General features: G+C 33.9%; 1 protein-coding gene across 1 annotated transcript in view; it reads left to right on the forward strand.

Moving 5' to 3' along the window:
* Positions 1–3,334: 3,334 nt before the first annotated feature.
* The window catches only part of Cadps (calcium-dependent secretion activator 1), a 91,293-nt gene continuing 73,698 nt past the window's right edge, over positions 3,335–20,929 (forward strand). Inside the window, exon 1 of the mRNA XM_077443465.1 lies at positions 3,335–3,512. The gene's annotated coding sequence lies outside the window, so the exon portion shown is untranslated. The remainder of the gene's footprint in view (positions 3,513–20,929) is intronic.

Genomic DNA, 20,929 nt, shown 5'->3' on the forward strand with positions numbered 1-20,929 from the left:
GCCAAAAAATATATTGCAATGCCTTTATCGTTTTGGAAACGAATTGTGTGGAGTGACGAACGCAAATTTGAGCTGTTCAGCACAAAAAGTAAAAGAAAAGTATGGAAAAAATCCAGTGAAGCCCTCAAAAACAAGTGTGTTGAGAAAACGGTGAAATATGGCGGTGGCTCAATTATGATATGGGGCTGTTTTTCCTGGAAGGGCGTCGGAGTCCATCCAAAATAGAAGGAATAATGGACTCCCATATATACATCGATATAATCAAAGACAATTTGGAAGAATCAGTCGAAAAAAATTGGTCTGGGGAGTACTTTCATCAACGACCTAAAACACAAATCGAAGAAAACAATGAAATTTTTCGAAGAAGATACAATTTAATTAATTGAGTGGCCTCCCCAATCACCAGATATTAATCCCATAGAAAATTAGTGGTATATAATGGACCAAAAAATTTTTAAAATTTAAAATAAAAATAAAAAATGTTTTTTGATGAATTGTCCACTAATTGGAAAAATTTAGATGCTGACACACCAAAAATTAGTTGAAAGCACACCCAATAGACTGCAGGCTGTAATTAATTCCAAATGATCTCATACAAGTTTTAAAAAAAATATATATCTCAATTTCTCTCTGTCCACTTAATTTTGTCTGTACTGCTCATTTTTCCGTATTTTGCTCATTTTTTTTTTTTTTTTAATAAACAATATTGTTTTTTCAAAATATTTTTGTATAATTTTTTAAACCTAAGTATCATGAATATTACTGATTTATTTCTCTTGTGTAAAATGTATCGTAACAAAAATATTCTGTCTTAAAGTTTTTTTTCTGAAGTGTCCACTTAATTCTGTCGGGCACTGTATATGTATGTAACTGTGTATGTATGTATGTATGTATGTATGTATGTATGTATGTGTTACACCGAATCCATGAAATTGTCTATTACAAGCATTCGGCAAGAGAATTGCCGAATGCGTGAAAAATGCAAGCACGTTGCCCAGTTCACGGACTCCGTAAATTCTTTGCCGAATGCGTGAACTGGACAGCGTGTTATATTATAACCAAGTGTCAAAGTGACAGCTGAATAAGGATGTTTAATTTAGTTTAATTTACATATTATTATGTAGAATATGACTACATACATATGTCTCACTGTTAAAATATTGATCAAAATGTATAAAAATGGCATTAATTTATGTATAAGTCATATGAGATGATCGAAACATATGTATGTAGTCATATTATACATAATAATATGTAAATTAAACTTAATTAAACATCCTCATTCAGCTGTCACTTTGACACTTGTCCACGCTGTCCAGTTCTAAAAAACAACACCGGAGCGCTGCTGTCTATTTGCCGACTCCATGCTTTGAGCAGACAAATTCTTGCCGAATACACGCATTCGCCAAAGAATTTGCCAAATCCGTGAACTGGGCAACGTGCTTGCATTTTTCACGCATTCGGCAATTCTCTTGCCGAATTGTCGATTTGGGTATCACTTTTGATCCTCAGCTCACCTTTCACAACCATATCAAGAAAGTCGCTGACGTTTCCTTTCGTCGACTTGGATTTGTTTTGAGATATGCAAGATTATTCTCCAATCCTTTGTCTTCTCGCTTGCTTTTCAATTCGCTTGTGAGAAGTAAGCTAGAGTATAATGCGATTGTGTGGAATCCGCATGAAGCAAATTACTCTCTGATGATTGAGAAAGTGCAAAAAGCATTTCTTCGTTTCCTATATAGGAAAGAATATGGGTATTACCCATATCTCTACCCCACTCCTTTCCTTTTGGGCATGCTTGGGTATAATTCCCTTGAACTTCGGAGAAACTTCTCATTAATTCGTTTCGTTCTCCTGCTCTTACGTGGTAATACGTCATGCCCGTTGTTGCTGGAGCAGTTGGGACTTTATGTCCCTAATCACTATGTGCGTGGTAGACATCATCATTTGCTGGCTGTACCTCCTGCCCGCACAGTCCTTTTTCGAATGGCTCCTATTCCAAGAGCTATCCGACTTCGTAATGAAATCGTTGCTGCCGAGACTGAATGTGATATTTTCCACCTTAGTGAGCGTAAATTGTCGGAAATTACTCTAACCCTTTTATCTGGTAGTCTGCGCTCATCATTGTTTTCATGATTGATTGTGATTTATGAGTGAAATTTTGATTAAATCTCTTCCATTTGGGCCTTACAGGGATGTTTTGTATTTGTAGTTGTTTCTTACATATTTATTGAAACTGGCTGTAGGTGCAAGGCATTCTTTATGCTATATTTTATTTGATATTTTTACTTTATCTGTTATTATTAAATGCTATTTTTTATGTTTATGTATGGATGTATTTATGTTTATGTTTAATTGTTATTTTGTTTTTTTTTCTTTTTTGTGTTATATTTTTTGACCATTGTGGCGCTTTAGGAATTCCTGTTATGCCACAATGGTCTGTTTAAAATAAATAAATGTAATACACAAGTTTATAACTAAACTAAAGTATAAAAATAATGGAAATATTGGAAAAATAGAATAGGAGAAAAAATGAATCAATCGGTCAAGATTCTCTTGATGTTAGACCTGAATTGATGTAGGGAAATACCAAACAGATCAACCTCATTCAGCTCTCCGTTAAACATACGATAAACGCGCTGCAGATAAAAATATTTTTGGGAATTATGTAGTATTGAAAGGATCAAGTGAAAAGAGTGCAACGCGTCCAGAGTATCGAACTGGGATTCTGAAATTAACCTTATTCAGTAAATCAGAACAATCAAGGAAACCATTTATGAGCTTAAAGAAGAATATAGCATCAGCATGTCGTCGCCTGACAGAAAGATTGTCAAAAGAGAGGATTTTTAAAATGTCGGAAACAGTAGAATGGGTATACATAGGTAGGAAAAAGGTAGCGTAAGGATTTAATAAATTTAAGTTGAACTTTGAACTCAATACAATTAATATGGGATAGATAAAAAGGTGACCAGATAATTGAGGCAAATTCAAGGTGAGACCTTACAAAGGAAAAATAAAGTAATTGTATGTATGTATGTATGTATGTATGTGTGTACAGTCAGAGGGAAACGTCAAATGAGCGCACGGATACACAGAGTGACGTCACCGTTATCAGCTGCAGTCCGCGTATGGGGGTGACGTCACGGGGAGCCGAAAGTCAGCAGCGCGGCAGGGAGAGCCTCTCGCCGCAGGAGCAGGGAGGGGGGCAAGGCGAGGGGGAGAGGGAGGAGTATCGAGCCGCGGCGTGCGGTGGCGCCATCGTGCCAGCGGCCATCGGCGCAACCTCCGTTTGCGGGGGCTGTCGTCGGGGGCGCCACCGCACGCAGCCGCAGTCAGAGCGCCACCACCGACCGACCGGGACGCGCGCCCCCGCGGAGCGCCTGCGCCTGCGCCCCCGAGACCCTCCCCCCTCTCGCGACACACTCCCTCTCGACACGGCCCCCGGACGCCCCGTCACTACAACACCGGAGGCGGAAACGGAACGGAAGAGGCGCGCGCGCGCCAACCCTCAGGTAACTCCTCTCTCTCTCTCTCTCTCTCTCTCCCACACTTCTATGCGGAAAAACGCGCACACTAACACACTTTTCACACCAAACGTCACATTTCAAATTACACACACACACATCAAAATAATTAATGTTAGGAAAGTCTTTCAATTGTGAAAACGTCAAAGATAACATTTGACACTAGACCGAATGAAATCTGACGGCAAGTGTAAGGCTTTACCGGGTGAAAAATTGAATATTTTAAAATAAACTAAAAACGGCTCCGCTCAGTGTTTTTTAATATAAACCACTTAAACTTATAGTAAACATTCATTTGTTTTTTTATTATTAAATTGATTTGAATCGAAAAAAAATATACATATATTCAACGATATCAATATCGTCGGCATAGAAACTTTGATTTGATCGATGACGTCGCGGAATCTTCGAACCAAACAAACATACAAAGTCCCTTTCGAAATTATATATTGGATAATAATTACGATTATAAAAATAGTATATAAGATAACAAGTAAGTTTTTCGCGTAGTATTTTTAATTTATCATTATATCAAAAGTATCAAAATTGATACTTTTGCGGAGAAAGTATCAATTTTTTTGATCAAGCGGAGAAAGATGGAGTACCTCGGACACATGATACGGGGTCCAAAATACGAATTTCTCCGTTTGATAACCATGGGGAAAATAGAAGGAAAAAAATGGATTGGCAGGAAACATGCGCATGTGGACCGATATGAGCGCCGAAGAGGTGTTCCGAGCCGCTGAAGACCGATGCGGATATATTCAAATAATTGACGAGGTGGACAAGGCATTAACAAGAAGAAGAAGAATCAAAATTGAGCTTGATTTCAACCACAATACTCAACGTCGTGTAGCTATAGACTATACAGCTTCGATATTTCAAACAATATCAAATGGAAAGTTAAAAACAATTACTTTCATTCGCTTCAAATTCATAAAATATCGAAAATTAGGTCACACCAGGGAACGCTACCGTTACTTATCTATAAAAGTGTTGAAATTTGCACGCATGTATGTATATATATTTTTCAACAATTAATGTAAATACAAAATTTGCATATTGATACACATATTTCGCGGCAGATTCATTGAAACAACTCTGTTTTATAATAAAAAAAATATTTTACAAAAATAAAATCGAGTCTACCTCGGAAAATTGCCGGAAAAGTGCACAAATACGACCGAAAACAGCAAACAAAAAAAAAATTAAAAATCCAAAACTTTGAATTTACGCCACACGCCTCACAAAGCATCACAAAGCGGCCGTTCAGGCCGGAAAAAAGTAAAATAAAAACAATCGGCCGAAACGGAAGGGCTTATCGCGCGAACGTTTGTAAAATTGAGGTCTAGGTGAGTAAACACACGACCGATATGCAGCACCACGCATACATTTCAATAATACTATCTCATTCACTCGCACACAACACAGAAAGAGACGCACACACATATGTATGTAATAATTACACACGTATCGCTAATTGACCGGTCGCGATAAGAGAAATGTTCGATGAAAAACAAAAAAAAAACCATAAAAACACGTCAAATTGGCCGTGGGCACGTAGTCCTACGCGTGAGCACCCCTGGATCGATCTGGCAGGTGACATTTATGTAAATCACCCGAGAGCGACATGACCTACTCTTCGGTTGCACTTCCGACAGCTTCAGCGCACCGATCGATTCGACGCACCGTGGAAAATTCGCACCCATATCCCCCATGTACGACGCTTAAGGCTGTACATAGTATACGCGCGTATATGTGTGATGTATGCAGTGTTGTTAGCGGATTTTTAAGCGTATTACATAACTACCGCAACGGGTTGGTTATGTATTATGTAAGGGTTGTTCTGTTGAAGGTTGTTGTTGTGAACCTTTCCCGCCCACACTCTCGCTGTCTGTTCCTATTGAGTGGTCTTTCATTGTCGTGACTTAAGCGCGTATAATGAGCGATCGGAAAACTTGTCGTTTCTATGCAAAGTTTCGTCGAATTATGCAATGCTCGCTAATTTTTAGATCTACATACATATATACATATACAGATAATGGAAGGCAAAATAAAAGTTCGCCGATGGATATACTATTTTTATGCCATGAAGGACGCCCATAGTTGCTATATCTATACCTACATACATATGTAAGTACATATATTATACGGGTACGTTTACATTGGCTATTGAAAAAATAGTATGTAACTTCTATACCGATGGAAATCTGTTACAAAGAGTGGTTCCGGATCAAAGAGTAAGATGAATAATTTATTTCGACAATTTTCGTATGAAATCTAAAGCTTTTCATATAAAATCGACAATTCAGACAAAAGAACGGCCGATTTGAATTGTATAAAAAAGAAATTTAATCTTTTTCGAGTTGCTCGAATATATCAAATTCATACACATATCAAATAGGAAAACTTATATATACAAAATCATGCAAAAAAACCATATACGGTCTATTTTAGAGTAATATAAAATAGAATACTAGATTTTATGATATTTAATTGAAAATCATAGAAGCATATAGAATACAAACATACACTCATATTTATATACATGTATGTTCATACTCTGATAACAAATATAATAACAATGGAAATGGTAAGTAATATCAATGCTGTCAAATTTCAGAGGTTGTTTAAGCTTATGCTGGTTGAATCGTTTACGGAGTCTGATGGTTTGACTAACTTTCGTACTTCGGACATGGTTTACACATTGAATCCGATGATGTCAATTTATGGTATTAGTATTGTTGTACCTATTGATATTTCAACGGGACATTTCGGAAAAGAAATTGATATATGAAATAAAGTTATCGGAAGAATAAATTTATCGAAGTCGGAACAGCAGTCGAAATTTTAAATTAAATAATTCTATAATTTGTTTTTTTTGAAAACTTCATACTTGTCGACGTACTCACCACATATGTACATACATACATCCCTTCCGTTTTGAAATATATAATATTCTATCTATGTACGATTCATGTATTTATTTAAAATTAAATGAAAGCAAACATACTATTTGAGGTATATATTTTTTTCATAATGCGTAATAAATTTTAATTTAGATAAATCTAAGTATTTTTTTAACATAGATTTAATTTCATAATGCGTAAAAAGTATACTTCGAAGCGAGTGAAAAAAAATAGGTTTCACACATTATGAATCCATAAGGTCAGACTCTATGTGATGCTGGTATGTGAAAGAAATGAGTTATTGCCCGGTTCCAAGAGTGATATCTCAAGGGAATGGAAGTAACAAGATAGGATCACAGATATACCTAAAGATTCTAGGACAATCGAGATGGAATTGGGAATAAAAAATGAGCCCAATCTACCAAAGGTTGACTCCGGTAGGAGTCTGAAAATCCAGTATTTGAAAAAGATTGAGACGATGCAACTCAATCTTGAATTGCCAAATATAATGTTAAGTAAAAACCGGCTTCAATATTTGCAGCTTTCATTATTTTTATTTAGAAAAAAAAAATCATATTAAAAATGTTTTATTTCATACGAAAGCCAAAACAGGATCGTAAATATCATCTCTATAATGTTAACAAAAGATAAAAGTACACACGTTAAATTTTATACGCGCATTGAGACGGCAATTTTATTTGTCTGTCTAGCTGAAACCTGGTACGATTCCAAGTATTCGTAAATGAAATTTTCACATGAATGGTATAACAACTTGAGCATTTGAACGATCAATTTGAAAAATTGGATTTTCTTACAGCTATTTAGCATTTCAATGAAAGCACACGTGCGCGTAAATGATTTGTCAAATTTTCTTAGCATCCAATTACAGCTATACATTTATTTGAATTCATCGATACTAAAATTGAATCTTTGCGTATAAATACACATACATACATATACAAATATTCATTCATACAAGTACATTCATTCGAGTGACTCAATGAAGTTTCAATTGAAAACTCGGTTCGTTTCTACGATTTATATACATATATCAATCAAAGTTCTTAGCGCCGATTAAATCTGTAGCGAATGTTAGACATAATGGCCTTGTTTTAACCGACCGGAAGTTGCGGTTAGTGCGTGTTGTATATATGTAATTCCATGTGATAAATTAATTAATCCATCATATAATATAATAATATATCTATGTGCACGTTTGAAATGTTGTATTTGAACAGGTACAACAACTGACCATTATAAATTCATGAACACTTTGATGTAATATTAAGTTTTGAAGTCGAAATTTGATTCGTACAAAGTCCACGTCTCAATTGTTCCTATCGAGTAGGCAAATTATATTTTCTGTATATATATACTACATTATTGTATTTCAATCGTATTTGATAAGCGCAAGTACTCGACATTGCTCTAACGGGAAAACAATGGAAACAAAATTGTTAATTGTTATCTACGATTTTAGTTAGTTATTTTGTGATGGTATACCAAAATTGTTGTTTTAAATTCAAAATTGAAATGTATTATTTACATATATAACGTGTTGTATTATAAAAACTTAAAATAAACTATTTTTAGTGAAATGGTACCTTTATGATTTTTATATAGTTTTACTACAAAATACATAATGAATAGCCCAAATACTAATTTCAATATATCTTTTGGAAAATTAGTCAATTCGTCAACAATTCAATTACAATAAACTCAAAATCGTTGTCCATATTTTTCACTCGGATTAGCGAAGATCAGAAACCGGAATCGACCCTACTTGAGGTAGTGAGTGGTAGTGGATTGTTATCGTATGGTCTACCGCGTTGTTTGCTTGCACGGACTTGCTATCTCAATTATGTTCCCTTCATGGTACTGGCGAATTATTATGTATAGGCGTTCCATCAAAGACAAAGCAATTTTTCTGTTACTCGTTTCTTCAAGCATTTCTGGAATTTTTTCTTAAAATATTTTGATTTGTATCTATTGAACATCATTGTGTTTATTAACCAAATCTGGCTAGACAGTCGACTCACGAAATGGTTCCCCCAGAAAAAATCAGTGCAAATAACGTTTTGAGATGTTGCATTATCGATCGATTGTTCGACAAATCATTAAAAAGATTGAGTTTTGAAGACAATTCGGATATTTCTGTCAGCACAAAAATTAAAAATTATACTCATCACTTCAAGACAGATTATTATACTTTGTTGAAATTGACAACTATTTTCAAAGCATTGGAGATGGAATGCTCGATGAAATTAAGAGAGAATTGAGATGGGATCGAGGGAAAATGTCTTTAAAATATTAGGAAAATTCCTGAAGGAAATGAAATTGGAGGAAAAACGTTTCCAGACATTTATAAACCTTATCGCTTGATCTCTCACTATTCCAAACCATAATTCAATAGTAAAATACACTCCTACTTAAGCTGAAGACAAGCTTTTCAAGTTTTCTTAAAAATTCAAACGAAAAAGTTTTACTTTAAAAAAATCGAAAAGATTTATACGATACAACAGTTAAATAATATAAAAATGCAATAGAGGACTGCCCTTGTATTCGAATGTATGATTTTGAAAATTCACGTAATTAGTTTCAATTTAATCATCAATTAATTCAACCACCTTATTATAATTGGTTATAATATGGCATTTGTGTCACATATATGTATGGTGAATTTTAGAAATGTAATATTTAAAAAAATGGATGTAAATGTGAAGTTATTCTTATTTTTTTTCTTGTCTGAAATTAAAATTATTAATTTTTTGTCCATACCAAGTCCCCTGTTTTAAAAATCACGACACGCTTTTGATATTTATATTTTTATTCATATGTATAACAATATTAAATGATTCAAGATAAGTTTTCCTTCGTTCTTAACATCGTCATTTGCTTTCTTGAAGCCATCATTACTCATTCCTATTGACGTCGACGTGTATTTTAAAGATGCAAGTACTTGACTACATGATCTACAAATAATCCGTGATTAAGGTTTTGCTACAAATTTATGAAGATAAGCTGAGCTTTAGACCTGCTTCCTTTAATTGAAATCTCAAACGAATTCTATAATGAATCTATGTACGAGTACATATAATCGTATATTAAAATATATACCACATCATTACGGACAAAACATTATTGAGATTTAAAAGTTCAAACATAATCTTCTTGTAAATTAGCAGATTTACAACATTAAAATATTGATACGCGGTGAAAATTCGATCAAAATCTCTCGACCGAAAGTGACGTTTTAATCTCGCGTCATTTTCAAAATGGGATGCTCACTTTTCTGTGCTCAACCGTATTAATTTAACAATCTTATATTTATTTATGTATGTACTTTCACATTTCATATCTATATACGTAAAATCAGGCATCATACTACGTTATAACCGGAGAAAATGAAAATCCATAATTAATAGTATACCCAAGTGAAATGGGGTACTCAAATCGTGTGTACGCACGCTTTAATTTCCCTGACCGTGACTGATCAACGACAATTAAAATGCACATATTGATCTTTCCGCACAGAATTCAATTATAACCGTTGAATAATAAAATAAAATTTAAATTATTCGCACTTGAAATGGCCCCCAACTACACACACCCACACACGTCAATTCACATTCATTTTCCCGATTGCTTTTCCATTTTCCGAGCTGTCATCGGTAAGTCGTGCCACCCATTGTCATATTATATTACCGTTCGCGAGCGGGAATTCCCCGAACGTGATTCACCGTATTTTAAACGCTCTCGTTGTTTATTATTTGAAATATAAAATTTCTTCCATTTATAAATCTTGATTGCCGAAACGTACGCCATATCACATTATTTGCTCCCGATTATTATTATCGTTACAATGTAAATTGCCTTGGAGAAAATTGTTCGACATAATTTCAACATTTAACAACGCGTTCTATTTTCTTCAATCTAGAATTTAATTAAATGTCAATTCAATCTAGAATTACGCATATCACAATATTAAATGAAATCTCCACTTACTTCATACATACATACATACTTATGTGTATTTAGCTTTTGCATTGTAAACTAGCTACCATCATTATTAATATTCAATTCACATACTGTCAGTCAGAAATATATACAAGCGGGTTTATCGACATATACACGAAACGATTTCGCAAGCATGCAATATTTACTCAGTCACGAAAATGCTACTTATGCATGTGCACACATACATATGTTTGTCCATTTATAGATCAACAACCTATTTATTTATCAGCAATGTTGTTTTTCATGCAGTTTTGTGACCTTATTCATTGCATTTAAAATTTCAAAGTAAAGAAAATAAGCCACCCCGTACTTGAAAATACATTTCAAACTAATGTAATATGACTTTGTGACATTGCAATTTTTAAATCTTTGTTTTTTTTTGTATTTTTTGTAGTAAAACTACGTATATTAGCGCGGGTGCATATGTATTAGCCACAACTTATTCCACCATAACGCTGCTGGCAATGTCTTGTGGTTATTAAAAAACACAGATTGACCATATTCTGTTAGAATTTTCCTAATTGTTGTGACGGATCCAATAAATCGGTATCCTCCCCCACAGTTTCTGGCAAATTCGAGTTATTAACATCTCGGATTTGTTGAATCTTATAAAATGCTATCTACATCATGTATTCCTCTCAAATTTCCATAGATGACCGTATTCTATTGTCTGTCCTGTTATGTTTGAAAGATTGTTAGTGCTTAGATTTGAAGTAACCATATTTTATTTTTTTTATTTTTATTTTTTCATTTAATTTACACCAAGAAGGCCTAACAGGTAAACCCAATGCACCTTCCTGGCCAAAGACAATTATATAAACATATATGTATACCATCCATATATACACAAATTCTTACACGTATACACAAATACAGATACATACATTCATAAATATAAAAATACACATATATACATATACATACATACACACCTACATATATATATATACATACACACATACATATACATATATACATATACATACACACATATATATACATATATACATATACATACATATATACATATACACATACATATATACATATATATATATATATACATATATATATACATATACACATACATATATATATATATATACCCACACATACATACATACATATACATACATACACATATACATATACATATACACATACATTACATACATCCATAAACATACAAACATTATACATGCAAATACACATAAACACATCAATACACATAAATAAAGATAAATTACTCATATATATATATATACATATATATATATATATATATATATAAATAAAAAATAGCATACATATATAAATATAGATAAAACCAACATACATACACATTATGCTAAATAATAACATTACAAAATGAAAACAACATGTGTAAATATGTATGTAGCTAGAAGTCATTTAAAATATGCTGCCTGACAGAACTGTATGATGAAGTAAAAACATCAAGGCTCCCAGAAAGCAGGTTAAATAGTCGAATGGCTCTTGAAAGGGGTGAGTCATCAAGCACATTAGTCCTGGCCCGAATAGGTAGGAATAGAGTTCTGGAGCGAGATTCTCTCAGTTTCTCAGGTACTCTAAGTTTAAGATTACACAGAACTTCAGGAAGATGATATTCACCCCTTAGAATTTTTAGAAAAAGCTTACCAAGATGATTGTTTCTACGTGAAGCTAAGGAGTCAAAGCCCAAGGAGCCCATGACAAACTTACTAGGAAATAAGTAGGGATAGCGCCCAAACTCTCTCATGTAGAGATAGCGAAGAAATTTTCTTTGCACCCTCTCTAACATTAGCGTGTACCTTAAATGATTAGGACTCCATATGGCCGAACCAGATTCAAGCAAACTGCGCACCAATGTAGTATACAGTAAACGCGTCACTCTGGTGCTATTAAAGGCGCGTGAGTTTCTGATGACGAAGCCTAAAGTTTTTGTAGCCCTATTGCACACATCTTGGATATGAGAATTAAAATTCCAGATATTTGAAAAAGTAATTCCCAAATCCTTGATATGTGTGTGACGGGCAAGAATAGAGCCATCAATATTGTAACCAAATTCAATTGATGATCGAGATCTGGAAAAAGAGACAATGTGACACTTTTCAACGCTTATCGGAAGACAATTTGAGTGTGACCAAATAACGAGTGAATCTAAATCGCTCTGTAGCAGTAGAGCATCGGAAGAAGATTCAACGCACCTAAAAAGTTTTAGATCATCTGCATATAATAAGAAGTTGCAGTTGTGGAATATTTCCCTAATATCATTAACAAATAAAATGAATAGTAAGGGGCCAAGATTAGAACCCTGTGGAACACCAGAGCAGGTTGGGTATTCAACAGAAGAATAAATTCCATATTTTACAAACTGACGTCGATCCTTGAGATAATTTGTGAATAACTGAGAGAGACCATATGAGAAACCATAACCAATTAGTTTATTGATAAGGATGGAGTGATTTACTTTGTCGAAAGCCTTTTCGAAATCCGTGTAAACAGTATCTGTTTGAATATTAGCATCCAAGGAACCTGTTACAAAACCAGAAAATGACAACAAATTTGTGGTCGTTGAACGTTGTGGACGAAATCCATGTTGCTGATCAATAATCATACTCTGGCAATGATTGAAAATATACCTATGAAGTATAATTTCAAAAAGTTTTGCAGAAGAGGATATTATAGCAACCGGGCGATAGTTTCTAATGGAATACTTATCACCTTTTTTATGGATCGGAGTTACTTTCGAACACTTCCATGATACAGGAAAAACTGAAGTCTTCAGCATTAGATTAAAAATAAAAATCAATGGAGACGAGAGTCCAGGCTCACTACCCTTTAAAATGAAATCTGGAATGAAATCTGGTCCAAAAGATTTAATATTTTTAATTTTACCAAAACCGTAGCGTAAATCAGATAAATGGAACTTGTCAACAGACAATAATGGAAACATGGAGGAATCTAAACTAGGGGAAGTCATAACAGTAGTCGAATCAAAAACCGAATGAAAATAGTTAGCAAAGGCATTTGCGATGCTGTCATGACCAATAAAGTCCTCATCCATATCGTGCATTTTCGTAAGTTTTGAATCTATAATTCGTTTGCTGTTGATGAAGCTCCAAAAATTTTTCGGATTCTGAGCAATTGAATTTTCACAATTAGTAATGTATTCCTCGTAAGCGGAAGTCGAGATCCGCTTAAAAAGAGTACGCAAGTTACAGAAATCAATAAAAAATGTAGGATCTTTATATTTTTTCCATATTTTATGTGCATTATTTTTCTTGTGCATTAATGAAATTATTCGGGAATTATACCACTTTGGGTAAACCCTTGCTTCATTAATTTGACGCTTTCTCATAAAACATTTATCAAATACAGAGTTAACGATACTATAAAAGGAATCAACGGCAGAATTAACATCAACGCACTCATATAGTTTATCCCAATTACAAGCAAAAAACAAACTATTGAGGATCACGAAATCAACACCATCAAACAACCATCCACCCGGAGCCGGTATATTAGCAGAATGAAAATGAGAGGAAGCCGAAACAAGTGTATTTACTTCTAACTCAAGCGCCGGATGGTATGGATCCTCAGGCAGCAAAGGAAATAGGCTTCTAGATACATTGCAAGAAATAAAATTTAAATTAGTGAAAATTAAATCTAATAAATTATTATTACAATTAGTTATTGAGTTCAATTGACTCATATTAAATAGTTCTGACATAAAAATTAATTCATTAGGAACATAATTCAAACTTCTAGGATTAAAATCACCCAAGATCATGACTTTCCTGCCAGCCAAAACATTAAAATTATTTTGCAAATTTGAAAAAAATGAATTTATAATAAGAGGAGATTCATTCGGAGGAAAATACAGTACACATATTAAAATAGAAAAATTCTTTAAGCGAAGTTCAACCCAAATATGTTCACCGATGGTATTGAGCTGATCAAAAAGGCGAACAGATTGAAAACTAGCAGCTCGTACAGCGAGAAGAACTCCCCCGCCTCTGCTGCAACGATCCCTCCGAAAAACTAAATAGCGGTCATCGAAAAGTTCGCCATTTAAGACAGAATCGCAAATCCAAGTTTCAGAAAAAGCAATTAAGTCATGATCTTGAGCAAGAACAGCAGATAAACAAATGTCTGTCTTTGAATTAAGTCCCCTTACATTTTGGTAGTAAACATTTAAGGACTCACAAAGGCGCGCCCGTTCCTTTCGGGTCTTATTAAATTGCAGCCTTTGTCTTCCGAAAAAGCCACCGACGCAACCCGACTCCCCGCGGCCAAAAAGCAGGATCAAAAACCACAGAAAAATCAGCTGTGCAGACTCCTATTTTGAATGAAGCATAACTGCCCCTAGCTGATAGTGATTGAACTGTGAAGTTCTGATCAATTCGTCCCAACTTCCTACATAAATAATCCTTTATTTGAGTTTCTGTAGACTCACGTTTCAGATAAAATAAATGAATAAAACGTTTATCGGAGACAGCTTTTAGATGCTCATCTTCAATACCCGAGCAACGGATGAAAGACTGCCTCTGAGACCGTTGAGACTGAATTGGAGACTTAGAAACTGCATCTATCAGAGAAGCCTTCCGTGGTGCAGGAGTTGACGCAGGTGATGGATAAGGTATTGGAAGGCTGGCATGCGACGCTCCATTGTGAGTAGCCGAGCAACGGATGAAAGATTGCCTCTGAGACCGTTGAGATTGAATTGGAGACTTAGAAACTGCATCTATCAGAGAAGCCTTCCGAATTGCAGGAGTTGGCGCAGGTGATGGAGAAGGTAATGGAAAGCTGGCATGCGACGCTCCATTGTGAACGGCGGCAGGAACAGCAGTCTTCGGAGAAGCGTCAGCAAGAGAAGCAGCTAAGTCCGGACGGGACAACAAAGCGCTCTTTGACACTTTGTTACGGCGCTTACGTTTGCTTATGCCCTGATCGGCCGGCCGCGCCGCTGCAGGTGGAGCATGGGTTGGAGACAAAGTAGAAACCATCCTTGCAGCCTCCATTTGAGCAGTCAGGGCACGTAAGGAATCTGCGAAGAATATCTTGAACTCACGCGAATCCTCCACCAGACCATCAATTGCTAGCTTGAGGTCAATCAGTCGCTGAGAGTCATGCGCCTCCTCTTCCTCTCGTGCGACCGTGACAATTTGAGAGGTGGCAACCAATATATCAGAAATCCTGGAATTGGAAAGGAGATTTCCCCCAGATAGAACGTCTTTGATTGAGTCACACAGTCTGTAAATGCACTCAAAACGAGACATTGTGAAACTATTGATAACCGAAATTATTGAAATCAAACAAAAAACACAACACAAGCACTTTTTCACTATGATTAAACAAAAATATAAATTCAAATTATTTTTATTACACGTCGAAACAAATGACAAAATTTTATTAATTCTTCATGTTGAAAATTCGTCACAATTTTCAGATAAGAAATTAAAACACTTCACTATTATAAACAAGCGGGTTTTTTATCACACTATTAATATTTAATATTTACAATCTTGCAAAACACAGACACTTTAGAAACGGTTAAATTATCGTTAATTTAACCCGATTAACGGAAGACCGACACTGCAACTAGTTAGCAGTTGTGTAACGTAGCAACATATGTATCGCCTTGGGGTATTTCCTGTCACGGTACATACATATGAATTAAATATGTGGCTGCAAGGTTCTCTTTTGTATATACATATGTATGTACGCGTGAAAAAATGAAAATTTTCAACAATGAGCAGTTTTTTTGATGATATAAAGTCATTCAGTAGTACATATTTCATTAAAGTTTAGTGGAAAATGTATGAAATTTTATATGAATTCCTGTGAATGACAATAAAATATGAAAATATTGTCAATTTGAATCATATTCACAAAGAAAATGTACAAGATACGGGTGAAAACGATGAAATATGTAAATGTATAAAAAATAATTGTCTTGACGACTCGCAGTCAGCTCAGTACTAGGTTAGTAAAAATTAATGTCACAAATTAAATTCACAAAAAAGTGGTGACATTGTTAAAATATAATTAAAAAGCCTATAATATATTTAAATTTTCGCAAAAAAACCCAAGACAACGAACCTGAGTATGAATTTATATGATTTAACACAAAAGATGAAACTTATTATTTCCATCATTGAGACCCACAGAGTTTGAATCTTTTTTGTATTTTATGATATAAAAACCAAACTTTTCTTTAAAATTATACAAAAAAGTTTCACGAAATTGCGGATGCCAAAAAAAATTTCTTGTGAATTAATATCCATTAAATAAAATTATAAACATGCAATTCTACTTTAACATTCATTTACATAAGCATATGTATGTAAGCGAGATGCATAGAAACGAATCGTACATATGTATGTATGTATGTAGGTCACATATTCCCCCTGAAAATGTCCCCAACATCCTAAGGAAATACGATCAAAAACAAATTTTAAATTAATACAACCGCTTTGTATGTATGTACATGTGTATATAGCAAACGACGCAATCGAATAATGCGTCAAAAATTGCTGGCACCGATTGCTTAAAAACTTACACACGTATACATATAATATAGAAATGAAAAATAAATCAGTAAAACCTTCAACACCCACCCAAGGAACGACTTATAAGGCTAAAGTCAAGTTACAATGAACTATAGTACAAAAAAAAGCCATAAATTTCGAGACTTTCACACAGCGAACCGTTAGGCCTTGAACGCGTATTTATTCATTCACCATTTTCTTTTTTTTCCATTATAATTTTTTCATGGTATTTAATCGCAAGCTCACATTCGTCGGAAAACGCTTCTGCTTATAATCTGCGTAGCAACAGCCCGTTGATTTGTTCTTTTTTTATTTGATTTTTTCTAGTCGAAAACGAGCACACAAGATTGAAATTCGCCATGAAAAACGCAGACAGTTTTCCCCCTCGTTAACCCGGTCAACTAATATGTCGGAAAATTCCCCCACTATCTTTTTTCTTTGTCAGAACACTTGTAATAGACAAAAGCTTCTCACATTCATTCTCCGATTCTGTACATCTTTGTATTCCAGCAGATAAATATCTACATTTACATACATACATTTGTATGTATATACGGCTTTCATCATCCATTTTGTCTCCCCGAGTCGCTTATTTAGTCCATTTCCGCTACTGTCTTCCGTCCTATTTCTCATTCGTTACTTTTCCGAGCATCCGAAAATATATATTATGCATGTATCGATAGGAGAGCATTGAATGTTTAACCGTAATAGGATTGCACGCTATTTGATTTTGCGATGTAATGATTAAGTTATTATCTTAAGAATCCATCACAGATTTTACAGTAAAAGTTTAAAATGTGTTTTGTTAGAATTCGTAGAATTTTCCCCAAGTACATTTTCATAGTGTGCATTCGTTGTGTATTACATTAAAGAAAACTTTAACGTTCGAATTCGCATTCGTCTATTTTTAGTGCTCTTCGCAGTATAATTTCCTATTTTTCCAAGACTATTCCCTGCTTTAAAAGTTATATCTATCGTGTGGGAAGCTTTTGGTACATTGATATCCGGCTTAGAAAGCCTCAATACAAATATAATACAAAAACACAATTTAACATCGATAAAATTAAAACATCCCGTGTTTTTACTATAAAATAGTTTTATGTCTCAATCTTCGTACAAAAAAAGACTATATAAATAAATTATACATTGAATTTGCTCGTAAGCATATAATATAATAATTTCATACCTGACCCTTTTATAAACTACATAGGTTGGGGGATAGTAACCAGAGATTTACTGATCTATCTATTTCAAATCATTCAAAATTCAAATCGAATTAAAGAGGTTCTGTCGACCTCCTCCTCAATTTTCCAAGACAATGTACATACATACATACATAAATAAGAAATTTATATCTGGCAAACAAAATATATCTAAACGTATATAAAACATTTTAATGGGTTGTTTTGGGCTTGTTTTACAATGAAAAGGCAAACTGAGAATTCAAATTAAACAAAAACCACTTTCGCACTGAAACTAATTCAGTTTCATTATGTTTTCTTCGTTCGAAAAGTCTTATTAAAATTGAACAGAGAGACATATACTTACACATGTTTACGACGAACAAATACATACGTATATAATAAACATGAAAAGCCTTCAGCGCTTTTCACTAATTGCATTATCGAATTTATACAAAAGGGAATCGCATTGCGTGACTTGACAATCTGATATTGTATGTACTAGCCATACTCGGGAAAAATTTATTTCTGAAAGAGATCGTTTAACTTGTGGTAAAATTACCACCTGATAGTTTATCAGAAAACATAAACTGTTTCACATCAACCTTACGTTTCCCGTCTTTTCAACAAAATTTTATATAATTTCACTGTTTTATTACAACACCAAAGGTTTTTCTATGAAATCGTCTAACAAGAATCGTTAACTTTTTTTCGTTTATATACACAGGCCTAATATTTATTACTAGCATGAACCTATGTATGCATGTACATATTATAATCACAATATAGTATAATATAATCCCCAGGTAAGTAAAAAGGCAAATTTTGCACTCAAATATATTTAATCAAATCTATTGGTCAGATTTCGATTGGGATTTGAACGTAAAAAAATATGTTTAGAACGTAAAACTAAGGGCCTAAATTTATAATAATACTATTTACAATATCCATTTGTCAAAGCTTAACTTTTTTCATCGTTGTCTTAATAATTATTATTTTTAAAAAGCTCAATTCTTTTACTGCATTCTACATACATAAGTTTCATTGATATACGAGATATAATTTCAGATTTTTTGCTATACCAAAGACGACCTCTTTTCATATCACGATTCATGCTAATTTTGTAAACTCACGAATACATACCTACATGTATTTCACTGACCCGGAATAAAACTGCATCGTGCTTTATTCTACGTCATTCCTCAACATATTATATCTTCTATCATACGATGAGAGTCGTTTGTAATGCGGTAGTGGCGAACACCCCACCCTGTATAATACAATAACTCTCAACAAAGTTTCCCACAAAACGAATCAAATTTCTACACCATGAAACTATGTATGTAGATAGTGACGTTTCGGTTTAATTGAGAGCTCGGACACAACTTCCATTTGTTTTACGACGGTTTTCATCTCTCTATCTCAGGGAACCTTAATCTTTTTATTTTATTTGTTCTACGAACCGCTTTGCCAATCTGACGCGAGCCACGAATCCCTCAAAATAAAGGTCAGTTATACTAAATAAACATAGGTACTAAATATAAATAATAATAAGAATAATAGCTATAAATACACGTATATCAATAATATTATAGTAATATAATATGTTGAATAAACTAACGTTGTTCGATATACGACTTAAATTAAACAACGACTGAAATCGCCTGGCCTTTCTTGGATGGAAGAGCTCAGGAAAAAAGCTTCTTTGTTCCTATATATGTAATTCTCTAAACATAAAAATAATAATGGACCAATTTTTTAATAGATATCTCACTTTTTTATGTCGTTTAGAGCGCAAATCATGACAATTTACATGAAGTTGTTTTAAATTTTGAAAATTTTACCCTTGAAAATTCATTAAAATGATCTGATCCCCGTTCCCTTCATTCGATTCCCATGCTTTTGGAATTATTCGATTAAAGAAGATATGTATATGTATTTCATTTCAGAAACTAAAAAAAAATATATCTAAAACAGAAACGGAGATGATAAAAGCAACGCGACAAAACCACTTCTTTCGGAACACTGATTTGCCAAAAATGAACAATTTATTTATTTTTTGAATAATAAACAACCCAAAGAAGGAAAAGTTGAGTTAAACAATAAAACAATTCGATGCACTTATTAGCTAATTCCTTATTTTCCGTCGAAACCATTTTTCAAGTCGCCTGGTATATTTGTCCACGGCTGTACATACATATGTACACAAATGTAGAGATTATAAATTTTTGAAATTAAAGTAGTGGGTAGGATGGTTTCTGACAATTTGACGAAGAACCGTTTCAGAAATGAAATCAGATAAATCGATCGCAGCATAAATACTCGGAATAAATTCTTTTCAATCGAGGTCAAACCAGGGCCTGAACCTGGAACCTCTCGGTAGTTAGAACTAACACAACCACCGAGCTACACTGCTGCTACTTATTACGTATAGCAAATTTGGAAATTCTGAAATTACATAGCAGATTGATGTATCACGATAAGGAAAAGCGCCTGTCAACCAGTTCAATTAAAGTTTTTGTTTTAATTCTAAAGAGTTTCGGGAACATCGCTTCAAATTGATTAATATATTGTGAAAAATGACAACACATCCATGCATTAACTTTCAAGCCGATTATATAGAAAAAATGTTTCGATGGAAATGTTAAATTTCAATTCCGTTTAGGTTAAAATTTTTAGATTGTTTTTCAATCACTTATAACAAGCCTTCTAAAATCCATCCACTGAATCTGAACCTCCAATGAATC

Source organism: Arctopsyche grandis, chromosome 12, assembly GCF_051622035.1.
Source record: "Arctopsyche grandis isolate Sample6627 chromosome 12, ASM5162203v2, whole genome shotgun sequence".
NCBI classification, from domain to species: domain Eukaryota; kingdom Metazoa; phylum Arthropoda; class Insecta; order Trichoptera; family Hydropsychidae; genus Arctopsyche; species Arctopsyche grandis.